At 37.6% G+C, this 13,445-nt stretch overlaps 1 pseudogene across 1 annotated transcript in view; it reads left to right on the forward strand.

Annotated features, from left to right (window-relative positions):
• Positions 1–1,489: 1,489 nt before the first annotated feature.
• LOC308433277 (high mobility group protein B1-like) overlaps positions 1,490–13,445 on the forward strand; it is a 567,491-nt pseudogene continuing 555,535 nt past the window's right edge. Inside the window, exon 1 of the transcript in view lies at positions 1,490–1,828. The product of the transcript in view is annotated as a high mobility group protein B1-like (transcript). The remainder of the gene's footprint in view (positions 1,829–13,445) is intronic.

Here is a 13,445-nt window from a genome sequence, read left to right on the forward strand (position 1 = left end):
AAGAGAATATTCAAATTAACAAAATCAAAAATGAAAATGGGGACATAACAGCATATAAAAAATCCAAAAAATTACAAGGATATTCTTGAAAAATATGTACTCCAACAAACTGGAAAATCTATACAAAATAGATAATTGTCTCAATAGGTACTACTTACCAAAGTTAAATCAGAATTAGATAAACAATTTAAATAGACCTATTACCCCTAGTTAAATACAAATAGTCAAAAATCTCCCAACCAAGAGTGGGGACCTGCACCTCACCTGGTCGAGCTGACCCTGGTAGCAGGTGTGTAGATAAGCCTCCAGAAAGGCATGAGTGTTGGAGAGACATCCCTGTCCCTTGCCAGTTACAGCATTGGGTGAGCTAGCTGGAACACTACTGGAGAGTTCTTCCTGGTGGTATAGATGGTGTGTGAGAGCTAGTAGGCTGCTATAGAACTCACAAAAAATCAATGAAATGTTAAAAATAAAATAGGAGTCTGCAAGCCAACAAAACAACAACTACAGCAACAAAAAAGCTCAGGCGGTCAAAGAAGAGTTAAACAAATACTCCTCAAATTACTCTCCAACATAAAATCAGAAGGGACATTGCACAATTCATTTTATGAGGCCACAGTTACCCTCACACTCAAACCATATAAAAACTCAAAAAAGAAAGGTAATTACAGACATTTTTTCTTATTAACATAGATACAAAAGTACTTAATAAAATGAAGAAGGAGGAGGAGGAGAAGAAGAAGAGAGGAAGAGGAAGAGGAAGTAGTAGTAGAAGACAGAGGACACACAAACATAATTCTACCTCTAACAACAGAAAACAAGAAACAAGAATCACTATTCCTTAATATCTGTTAACACATATGAACTCATTTCCTCTGTAAAGAGACACAGACTGTCAGAATGGATACTTAAACAAGATCCACCATTTTGCTGCATACAGGAAACTCATCTTAGAGATAAAGACAGACACTACCTCAGAATAACAGACTGGGACAAAAACTAACAAGCAAATAGTCCAAAGAAACAAGCTGGAGTAGCCATTCTAATGTCAAATAAAATAGATTTGAACTAAAAGTTATTAAAAATAAGATGTGGAAGAATACTTTTTATTCATCACAGAAAAAATCTATTAAGATGAATTATCAATCCCGAACATCTATACCTCAAACACAAGAGCACCCACATTCATAAAAGAAACCCTGCTAAAGCTCAAAGCATATATTGCACCACACACAATAATAGTGGGAGACTTTAACACCTCACTCTAATCAATAGACTGATCATGGAAGCAGAAACACAGCAAAACTAGCAGAGGTTATGAACTAATGGGAATTAATAGACATCTAAAGAACATTTCAATCCTAAAACAAAAGAGTATAACTTCTGACGACCATTGCAGTACATTGAGCTCCATAGAGACAGCACCAGGACAAGCGAGAGCCGGACGGGCACTGGGTGACTCTGCCTCTCGGAGGAAAATCAACTAAACATGGGCAAAGGAGATCTTAAGAAGCGGAGAGGCAAAATGTCCTCATATGCATTCTTTGTGCAAACCTGCTGGGAGGAGCACAAGAAGAAGCACCCGGATGCTTCTGTCAACTTCTCAGTTCTCCAAGAAGTGCTCAGAGAGGTGGAAGACCATGTCTGCTAAAGAAAAGGGGAAATTTGAAGATATGGCAAAGGCTGACAAGGCTCGGTATGAAAAAGAAATGAAAACCTACATCCCCCCAAAGGGGAGACTAAAAAGAAGTTCAAGGACCCAATGCACCCAAGAGGCCTCCTTCGTCTTTCTTCTTGTTCTGTTCCAAGTACCACTCAGAAATCAAAGGTGTGCATCCTGGCTTATCCATTGTTGATGTCAAAAAGGGGAGATGTGGAACAACACTGCCTCGGAAGACAAGCAGCCCTATGAGAAGAAGGCCGCCAAGCTGAACGAGAAGTACCAAAATGACATTGTTACCTACAGAGCTAAAGGAAACCTTACGCAAGGAAAAGGGCGTGGTCAAGGGTGGAAAGAGCAAGAAAAAAGAGGGAAGAGGAAGATGGTGAGGAGGATGAAGAGGATGAGAATGAGGAGGAAGAAGGAGACGAAGATGAAGAAGAAGATGATGATGAATAAGTTGATTCTAGTGCAGTTTTTTTCTTGTCTATAAAGCATTTAACCCCCCTGTACACAGTTCACTCCTTTTAAATAAAAAAATGGCCATCCTACCAAAAGCAATCTACAGATTCAATGCAATCCCCATCAAAATTCCAACCCAGTTCTTCATGGAATTGGAAAGATCAATGTGCAATTTCATATGGAATAACAAAAGACCTAGAATAGCGAAATCCATCCTCAACAACAAAAAAAAAACATCTGCGGGAATCACTATCCCTGACCTCAAGCTATATTACAAGGCAATTGTGCTGAAAACTGCATGGTACTGGTACAGAAATAGGCAAGTGGATCAATGGAATAGAATAGAAGATCCAGAAATGAGCCCTCATGTATATGGTCACCTGATTTTTGACAAAGGAGCAGTAAACATTCAATGGAAAAAGGACAGCCTATTCAACAAATGGTGCTGGTCCAACTGGCACTCAACATGCAAAAGAATGAAAATAGACCCGTTCTTATCTCCTTGTACAAAGCTCAAGTGTAAGTGGATTAAAGATCTCCACATTAAACCAGATACACTGGAACTATTAGATGAGAAAGTAGGGAAAACCTTAGAACACATAGGCACAGGAGAAAATTTCCTGAACAAAACACCAATGGCTCAAGCTCTAAGGTCAAAGATTAACAAATGGGACTTAATGAGATTGCAAAGTTTCTGTAAGGCTAAGGACATCGTCAAGAAAACAAAACGGCAACCAACAGAATGGGAAAAGATCTTTACCAACACCACATCAGATAGAGGCCTAATATCCAAGGTGTACAAGGAACTCAAAAAGCTAGACACCAGAGAATCAAATAACCCTATTAAAAAATGGGGTACAGAGCTAAACAAATCATTTTCAGTTGAGGAACACTGAATGATCGAAAAACATCTGAGGAAGTGCTCGACATCCTTAGCCATCAGGGAAATGCAAATCAAAACAACCCTAAGATTTCACCTCACACCAGTCAGATTGGCCAAGATCCAAAACTCAGATGACAGCAGATGCTGGCGAGGCTGCGGAGAAATAGGAACACTTCTCCACTGTTGGTGGGGTTGCAAGCTAATACAACCACTCTGGAAATCTGTCTGGCGATACCTCAGAAAATTGGATATAGTACTACCTGAAGACCCAGCTATTCCACTTCTGGGCATATACCCCAGAGACACTTTAATACACAGCAAAGATATATGCACCACAATGTTCATAGCGGCTCTATTTATAATACCCAGAAGCTGGAAAGAACCCAGATGTCCTTCAGAAGACGAATGGATACAAAAATTGTGGTACATATACACAATGGAATACTACTCAGCCACCAGAAACAATGACTTAACCAAATTCTTAAGAAAATGGCTGCATCTAGAGAAGATCATCCTGAGTGAGATAACCCAGTCACAAAAGAACAGACATAATATGCAGTCACTGATAGTGGGATGCTAACCCCAGAGGCTTGCACTCCCCCAGAAACAACTCACAGACTGTATGAAGTCCAAGAAATAAAGAAAACAAAAACTATACATATATTCACAAAACAAGAAGACTTTGACTATTTCCATGTTGCGTTTTGTTTTGCATGTACTTTACGCTTATTGCAACTAGTACGTTTTCAATGCATACTGTCAAGCCCTTGAAAAAAATCAAGTACTGACTAAAAAACATATTCACATGGTTTTATGTAAAATTTATTTTAATGTCTGAAAAAACAGTACTGACAAAAATGTATAATTTTAAGCAAAAAATGTTTAAAATCTTTACATTTATCTTTGTTTTGCAAAATAAAGTCGTTTAAAAAAAAAGAAAAAAATTGAAATGTAAGGCTGGGTAAGATTTGTTTTTAAACTGTACAGTGTCTTTTTTTGTATAGTTAACACACTACTGAATGTGTCTTTAGATAGCCCTGTCCTGGTGGTATTTTCAATAGTCATTAACCTTGCCTGTTACAATCTGGGGGTTCTAAATTGTCATGGAAAGTTAAAACAGTTTCTTGTCGGTACACAGCACAAATTAGTTATATATGGGGACAGTAGTTTGGTTTTTTTTTTTTTTTTTTCTTTTCATTTTCAGTTGTCTCTGATACAGCTTATACGAAGATAATTGTTGTTCTATTAACTGAATACCACGCTGTAATTGCAAAAAAAAAGAAGAAGAAGAAGAAGAAGAAGAAGAAGAAGAAGAAGAAGAAGAAGAAGAAGAAGAAGAAGAAGAAGAAGAAGAAGAAGAAGAAGAAGAAGAAAATTCGGTTGTTTTGGTGACATTCTGAATGCTTCTAAGTAAATACAATTTTTTATTAAAAAAAAAGAATATAACTTCTTCTCAGCAACTCACAGCACCTTCTCCAAAATTGGCCATATAGTCGGTCACAAAAACAAGCTTCAACAGATATAAGAAGACTGAAATACTCCATGCATCCTATCAGATCACCATGGACTAAGGGTGGTTTTTAATAACAACAAAGAGAACAAAAAGCCCACATACACATGGAAGCTGAACAATATGTTACTCAATGATAACATGGTCACAGAAGAAATAAAGAGAGAAATTAAGGAATTTTTAGAATTTAATGAAAACGAAAGCATGACATAACCAACCCTATGGAATGCAATAAAAGCAGTACTAAGAGGAAAATTCATAGCTCTGAGTGTCTTTACAAAGAAACTGGAGAGAGCATATACTAGCAGCTTGACAGCACAGCTGAGAACCCTAGAACAAAAAGAAGCAGCTAAACACAACAGGATAGACAGCAGAAAATAATCAAATTCAGAGCAGAAATCAACCAAGTAGTAACAAAAAAAACAAAAAAACTATACAAAGAATCAACAAAACCAGGAGCTGGTTCTTTGAGAAAAGCAACAAGATAAACCCTTAGCCAGACTAACTAGAGGGCACAGAGAGAGTATTCAAATTAACAAAATCAGAAATTAAAGGGGAGACATAACAACAGAAACTGAGAAAACTTAAGAAATCATCAGATCCTACTACAAAAGCCTATATTCAACAAAACTGGAAAAATCTGGTGAAAATGGACAAATTTCTAGACAGATACCAGATACCAAAGTTAAATCAGGATTAGATAAACCATTCAAACAGTTCAAGTGAATCAAAGGTCTCCATGTAAAACCAGGGACACTGAAATTACTAGAAGAGAAGTGGGAAAAGGTTTAGAACACACAGGCACAGGGGAAATTTTCCTGAACAGAACACAGTGGCCTATGCTCTAAGGTCAAGAATCAATAAATGTGACCTCATGAAACTGCAATGTTTCTATAAGACTAAAGACACTGTCAAGAAAAAGTAAAAGGCAGCCAACAGACTGGGAAAGAACCTTTACCAATCCCACATCTGATAGAGATCTAATATCTGGTATATACAAAAAACTCAAGACTCCAGAGAATCAAACAATCCTATTTAAAAATGGGGTAGAGAGCTAAACAAAGAATTCTCAACTAAGGAATACTGATTGACCAAGAAGCACCTAAAGAAATGCTCAACATCCCTAGTCATCAGGAAAATGCAAATGAAAAAAACTTTGAGATTCTACCTCATACCAGTTAGAATGGCTAAGATCAAAAACTCAGATGACAGCAGATGCTGGCAAAGATGTAGATAAAGAGAAACACTCCTCCACTGTTGGTGGGGTTGTAAACTGGTACAACCACTCTGGAAATCAGTCTGGCAGTTCCTCAGAAAACTGGACAGAGTACTACCTAAAGACCCAACTATTCCACATCTGGGCATATACCCCATAGATGTTCCAACATACACTAAGGACACATGTTTCACCTTATTCATAGCAGCCTTATTTATAATAACCAGAACCTGGAAAGAACCCAGATGTCCTTCAACAGAGGAATGTATAGAGAAATTGTAGTACATTTACATAATGGAGTAATACTCTGCTCTTAGAAACAATGACTTTATGAAATTCCTAGATAAATATGTGGAATGAGAGAATATCATCCTGAGTGAGGTAACCCAGACACAAAAGAACACACATGATATGCAGTCACTGATAATTGTATACTAACCCAGAAAGCTCTAAATACCCAAGAAACAACTCACAGATCTTATGAAGTTTAACAAGAAGGAAGGCCAAAATGTGGAAGCCTCAGAAATTCTTAGAACAGAAAAAAAAAAGGAAAAAATGTGTATTCATCATATATTATTATGTAACAAATTTTGTGAGCTGTAATAATATTTATAATAATATAAAATAAATAAGTTAATAATAAAACCTACAGTAAATAAAAAGCTTCTGTTGCTACTTGTCCACTATCTCACTCCACAGGAGCCACTCAATTGTGAAGCTAGTTACCCAGTCCCACACAGTCCTCTAGTTGGCTAGTTACCAAGTCTGGTACATATACATCTCTTCTATGGACTCTGCACACCCCCACCTCACACGGGCAGCAGAGCTGGAACTGCACCCACCAGCTGCCTCTCAGCTGTCACCTACAGCCCAGTAAAAATATGAGTCAACAATAAATAATGTATTAAACATATTTATATGTTAAATTTTCTATCCACAAAACATCCAAACAATAAGTTCAGTGCCATTTAATAAAGATATAAACCATCCACCTAGACAAGATAAAACCGATCTAGTTCACCTTGATCTGAACCACCCTCCTCTGCCTCCTCCATCTTTAATCCCCCTACTTTTACTTCTCTTCCTCCTAACCAAAACTATTGTTTCCACCCCACTCTCTACTGTCCAATCACATTGACAACAACCTACAGTATACTAAAAACAATAAAATAAAAGATATCATGACACAGTCTAAAGACTGTATGTCTACAAAAACGATGGAAAGCAACTTCTATTACTGAAGAGAGGGATCAAAACACAGCTAAGGAACTTCCTAACAAACAGATAAAGCAAAGCAGATTAAAGAAAGCACAGCTGAAGACACAAAGAGAAAAATATACAAAACGAAATGATTACACACAGTATCCAACTTGTAGTAACCATCCTAGATGGATTTCTATTGATGTGATGAAGGACATGAGTAAGAGCACTCTAGGGAGGAGTGGGTTTGTTTCATCTTCAACTCCCAGGTGACAGATCATTCCTGAAGGGACCAAAGCACCAAATCAAGGCAGAACTTGAAGGCAGAAACTGAAGCAGAAACCAAGAAGGAATGCTGCTTACTGGCTTGCTCCTCGTGGCTTGCTCATCCTGCTTTCTTATATATCTAAGTACCACCTTCACAGAGAAGGTTCTTCCCACTTTGGGCCCTCCATATCAGTCACCAATCACTACAATGTATCACAGGCAGACAATTTTATGAAGTTATTTTTTTACAGTTGTGTTCTCCTTTTCTGAGATTAAGAAAAGACTTCACTTTAGTGGTGGGGTATTTCCTCATGTTCTGAATGGTAATTTATATTCTGTACCACTGGAAGTATGTAATTTGCTGTTTTTTTTTTTTTTTTTTTTTTTTTTTTTTTTTTTTTTTTTTAATACAGGAAAGGCAATTAAGAAACTGCCTAGAGTCTCAGAAGAAACTTAGAACTTTTAAACTGTGCTGAGACTGTAAAGGGCTCCAGGACTTTTGAAATTAGAGTAAATGAATTTTGCATTTTGATATGACAAAAGCATATTGGGTTCATTGAGAAAAACATGGCGGTTTCGATGAGAATGTTCCAGCCAATAGAGTCATATATTTGAATGCATGGTCCCAGGTGGTGGAACTGTTTAGAAAGGAATAGGACATGTGGACCTGGAGAAGGTGTGTCACTGGGGTGAGTTACAATGTTTCAAAAGCCCACTGCATTTCCAAGGCCTTGCTTATCTCTCTGTTTCATGTTTGTAGATCAGATGTAAGCTCTCCGCTATGTCTTGAGTGCCATGACTGCTCACTAGCTGCCATACTGCTCACCACAATGATCATGAACGCTAACCCTCTGGAGCTATGGATCTTAAGTTAAATGCTTTTATTAGAGTAGCTCAGTCATGGTGTTTTGTCACAGTAAGAAGATCATGATTAAGACCAGATATGAACAGAGATCTCTCAGTAACATAAATGAAAATAATTAGGAAAAACCTTTAAAAAACTATTCATTGCTTTCAGCAATTAGGGAAATGCAAATTAAACAACTTTCTGATTTTCTGTTTCCCCAGTAAGAATGGCTAATGTCTTAATTGGGGTTTTTATTGTTGTGAAGAGACACCATGACCATGGTAACTCTTATAAAGGAAAACATTTAATTGGGGCTGGCTTATAGTTCATAGGTTTAGCCAATTGTTATCACTACAGGATGGTGCACAGACAGACATGGTGCTGGAGAGACAGTTGAATGTTATACATCTTGATCTGCAGACATTAGGGAAGAGATTGAGACACTAGACACTAGATTGAGACACTTGAGCTTCTGAAACCTCAAATTTCCTATAGCAATGCATCTCCTTCTTCAACAAGGCCAATCCTACTCCAACAAGGTAAGCCAAACCTCCCATAATACCATTCTGTATAAAAAATGGGGTCATTCCAGTTCAATTCACCACTGTCAAGAAAACAACTAACAAAAAATGCTATTAAGTATGTGGGAAAATAGGAACGTTTATTCAAAGATGATAGGATTGCAAACTACTACATCCATTCTGGGAATCAGTAAGGAGGATTGTCAAAAATCTGAAAGTGAACCTACTATATAACACAGTTATATCACCTAGGCATATAGCCCAAAACCTCTATACACTCCTCCACAGATACTTTCTCATCCACATTCATTGCTGCCCTAATCACAACATCTAGATAATAAATCAAACTAAACATCCTTAGGCGAGAAGTGGGCAATGAAAATGTGACACATATACATCATAGAATACAACTTGGCAGTAAAGAAAAGTGAACTCATGAAATTTGCAGCAAAATACATGTATCTACAAAAGATTATACAGAACAAGGTGAGACCACCCATGTGACCCGTTCTCTCATCTGTGGTTCCTAGGTTCCAATGTCAGAGCTGAGTATACAATGTGGAGAGTAACCACAAAACACAACACAACAACAACAACAAAACGAGAAAGCACAATGGGTCCCAAAACGTGAGGTGACTTGGGAAGGGAATATTTAGATAAAAGTATTAGGAAGAAAAATGGGGGAAAATGGAGAGTTGGCTCTAATTGGGGATGAAAGGAAAGCCAATACAGAAGTAGAAAGATGGTGGCCAATAACGCCAAGCTTGCTTGATAAAGTCTCAAAGAATTATATTATTTATATTTACCTAAATTATGTACAATATATCTAAATATATATCTCAAAGTTACTCTACTTGGGATGACAATGTTCAAAAAAAAAGTCATAGTCTCTCTAACAAAATCCCTGTTGTAAAACATAAGTAACCTCTATGTAAACAGTTAGTCAGAGCAGCCCAAGGACTCCCAAGATAATATAGGCTACTGCTGCTGAAACTTGGTTGTCTCTCAGAGATCAAAGGTAAATCATTATTCCTGAGAATAATTGCACACTTAGGAAAAAGGATTCAGATGATTTCAGCTGAATCTAACCTGAAAGTCTTCTGTCTGTTCCAAGGTATAGGAAAGTATTATACACGTTTTCAAGGGAGGGAAGCAATCCACATCCTAACCAACTGTGATGCCTATGAACTACAATGATGACATTTAACCAGCATGACAAAACAGGACTTAAGATACATTAGTGGCACTCATATGTTGGTAGTAACCAATGGCTGTCTAATAAGACTTAAGCCTGGCTCATCAGGGATGAAATCACAGCTAGCCAACTACCCTAGATTAAAGGTCATGGGTTCTAACAGTACCATTTTACTATACCAGTATAATTCCTAACTTTGTTTTAAATCATATCTCTGTAACTACAGTTCAGCCTATTAACCATATAGCTGTGGGTGATAAAATATTGCTTGAGCTGGAGAGAGGAGTCAGCAGCTAAGAACCATGGTTGTTCTTCCAGAGGATCCTGGTACAATTCCTAACATTCACACAGCTCACAACTGTAACTTCAGGTGATCTGACTACTGAATTGTATGGCCCAGCCAGCATGTGGTGCATAGATACAATGGAAAAAATACATATATGTATAAAAACATAAATAAACATTTTAAATGAAAATATTACTAACCAAAAGCTTACCTATTCAGTTGTGTCTAAGTACTAAGAACAAGGCAGGATCACCTCTTTAAGAATGAATGCTTCATTTTAAAAATATCAACTTTCTTTTTCAAATTAGGATACATCTTTTTCTTCCACTTCAGAACTTGTAATCATAATTAACCCTTTTCTACAACTGATACAAGGCCACAAATTTTCTGTAAGGTAGAATGATCATAATTAAATTTCCCTTCTTGCAAAACCTAGTACTACATGTCTCCTTACGCACTGCTTCCTACTATGATTAATTATGAAACACTCTACAGGGGGATCAGGAGTCATTGTTCAGTGGCTAGAGAGTTCTACCTTAGAGAAACAGAACAGTTCTAGAGAGAGTAGCAGAACAATGTGAATGAGGTTAATATTCCTAAAAATCTATGTTTAAAAATGCTAAATGCCTAAGCTTATGCTCATGTATCACAAAGGGAATTTAAACTTTACATGGTAAACAATTCTATCAATGTCAGAAGAAGGAAACAAGTACTATTAGGTGTAAGCCAAATATGACTTCATAGTCACGGCTGAGACTTGAGACAAGGCATTGTTTTATAGGTTCCTGGTTTGTGTCTGCCCAACTGATGCTTTCAGTCATGTGTGTCCCTTTTATTGTCCAGGTGGCAATCCTCCAACAGGAAGTTTATCTGCCATTGGGCTTGTCACCAGCCTTTCCAAAGCTTTTACCTCCAGCTCCATGTCTAGCTGAAGCTACCCTGCATCTCTTTTAACCTCTTCACTGAGGCATTTGGAGAAGAGGAAAATTCTCATGGCAAAAGCTTGATCCTCAGAGGCCCATGCTATCTATTAAGGAGGCTGAATCACAGGATTCTAGGTTGAGAAACTTTGAACAGCAGTGTGACCTTCCCAACACCCACACAGCTGCTCACAAGATGTATTCACAAATGTTGTAGGTGCTATTACACTTTAAATCTCTCTCCCAATTCCTTCCCCCGGGAACAGTTCTCCTAAATAATGCCAGCTTAGAGTCTAAATGGAACAACTTTGTTAAGACATTTTTTGCTCTCCCTCACTTTTACTGAAATAAAATAGGAAAGGATGTTGATTACTATACTTATTTTCTTACAATATTTTAAGTGTTACCAACTTTCTAAAGATTTTATATCTAGTATACTGGGTTGTGGTCATAGTTTCTTCCTCTCCCTTCATCCAGCTCCTACGGAGCACTGCCCAACTTATCCTCTCCACACCACACCCACTTCCATCTTCCCCAGTGTAACCCAGAGCTGCAGTTATTGTTGTCTGTGTGTGCAGGGATGTAAGATGATTTACTGAAACATGCTTCACCTAAGACTGATTTCCGGAGTGGTTGTACCAGCTTGCAATCCCACCAACAGTGGAAGACTATTCTTCCTTCTCCACATCCTTGCCAACGTCTGCTGTGACCTGAGTTTTTGATCTTGGCTATTCTGATTGGTATGAGGTGGAATCTCAGGGTTGTTTTGATTTGCATTTTTCTGATGACTAGGAATGTTGAGCATTTCATTACCTCTTCTCGGCCATTTCATATTCCTCAGTTGAGAATTCTTTGTTTAGTTCTGGGCCCATTTTTAATAAGATTATTTGATTCCATGGAGTGTTACTTCTTGAGATTTTTATATATATTGGATATTAGCCCTCTATCAGATGTACAATTGGCAAAAATCATTTTCCAATCTGTTGGCTGCCATTTTGTCTTCTTGACAGTCTGGTGGTTCCTCAGAAAATTGGACATAGCATTTTTTAATAATAATTCTGGATGCTTGAGGAATTACTAAATGTAACCAACAACAACATTTTCTTTCAGATTAGAAAATTGGACATAGTACTAACTAAAGACCCAGCTATTCTTCCCTTGAGAATATACTTGAAAGTCATTCTAACATGTAACAAGGACACATGCTCCACCATGTTCATAGCAGACTTATTTATAATATCCAGGAGCTGGAAAGAACCCAGATGTCCCTCAACAGAGGAATGGATACAGAAATTGTGGTACATTTACACAATGTAGTACTACTCAGCTATTAGAAACAATGACTTTATGAAATTCCTAAGAAAATGGATGAAACCAGAAACTATCATCCTGAGTGAGGTAACCCAGTAACAAAAGAACACACATGGTATGTACTCACTGATAAGCAGATACTAGCCCCATAAAGCTCTGAATATTCAAGAAACAATTTCCAGACTTTATGAAGCTCAAAAAGAAGGAAGGCCAAAATTTGGATGCCTCAGTTCTTCTTATAAGTTAGAACAAAACACTCATGGGAAAAAATACAAGTTCAAATAGAGGAGCAGGGATTGAAGAAAAAATTAGTCAGCAACTGCCTCACCTGGGGATCCATTCCATATGCAGCCACCAAACCCAAGCACTATTGCTGATACCAAGAAGTGCTTATATGTTAAGAATCAGATATGGATGCCTCCTCAGAGGCTGTACTAGAATCCTACAGATACAGATGAGGATGCTTGCAGCTAACCATCAGACTGAACATGGGGACCCCAATGAAGGTTCTAGAGAAAGCACTGAAGAAGCTAAAAGAGGTTGCAACCTTATGGGAAGAACAACATTATCAGCCAACTAAACCCTCTGCAACTCCCATGGACTAAAACACCAACAATTGAGCACACATGGAGAAACCCATGGCTCCAGTTTCACATGTAGCAGAGGACAGCATTGTCTGTCATCAATGAGAGGAGAGACATTTGGTCCAGTGAAGGTGCGTTTTCCACGTAGAAAATGCTAGGGCACTAAGGTGGAGAGAGTAATTGGGAGAGCGAGCACCTTTCTGGACACAACTGAAGAGAAAGAGAGGATGGGAGCAGGGGGGGTAACATTTGAAATGTAAAAACAGAAAATATCCAATAAAATAAAAAAAAGAAAAATGCTGGTGCTTTTCAATATCTCAATTAAGGATAACTAACAAAACACACAGCCAGTAATTACCTACAGAGATGGATATTCTCAATGCATTTGCCCCAGTGTGTCTACATGCTGCTCAGCATTTTAAAATCAAGTTATTGAGCAATTTTTGGTATTCAAAAATCATTATGTTTAATCTATACATACCAAGAAAACTTTGACTGTTTCCATGTTATGTTCTGTTCTACATGTACTTTATGCTTATGGTTATGGTAATGCATACTATCAAACCTCTTAAAGAATCAAGTA

The sequence above is a fragment of the Micromys minutus genome (assembly GCF_963924665.1).
Source record: "Micromys minutus genome assembly, chromosome: 19".
Lineage (NCBI taxonomy): Eukaryota > Metazoa > Chordata > Mammalia > Rodentia > Muridae > Micromys > Micromys minutus.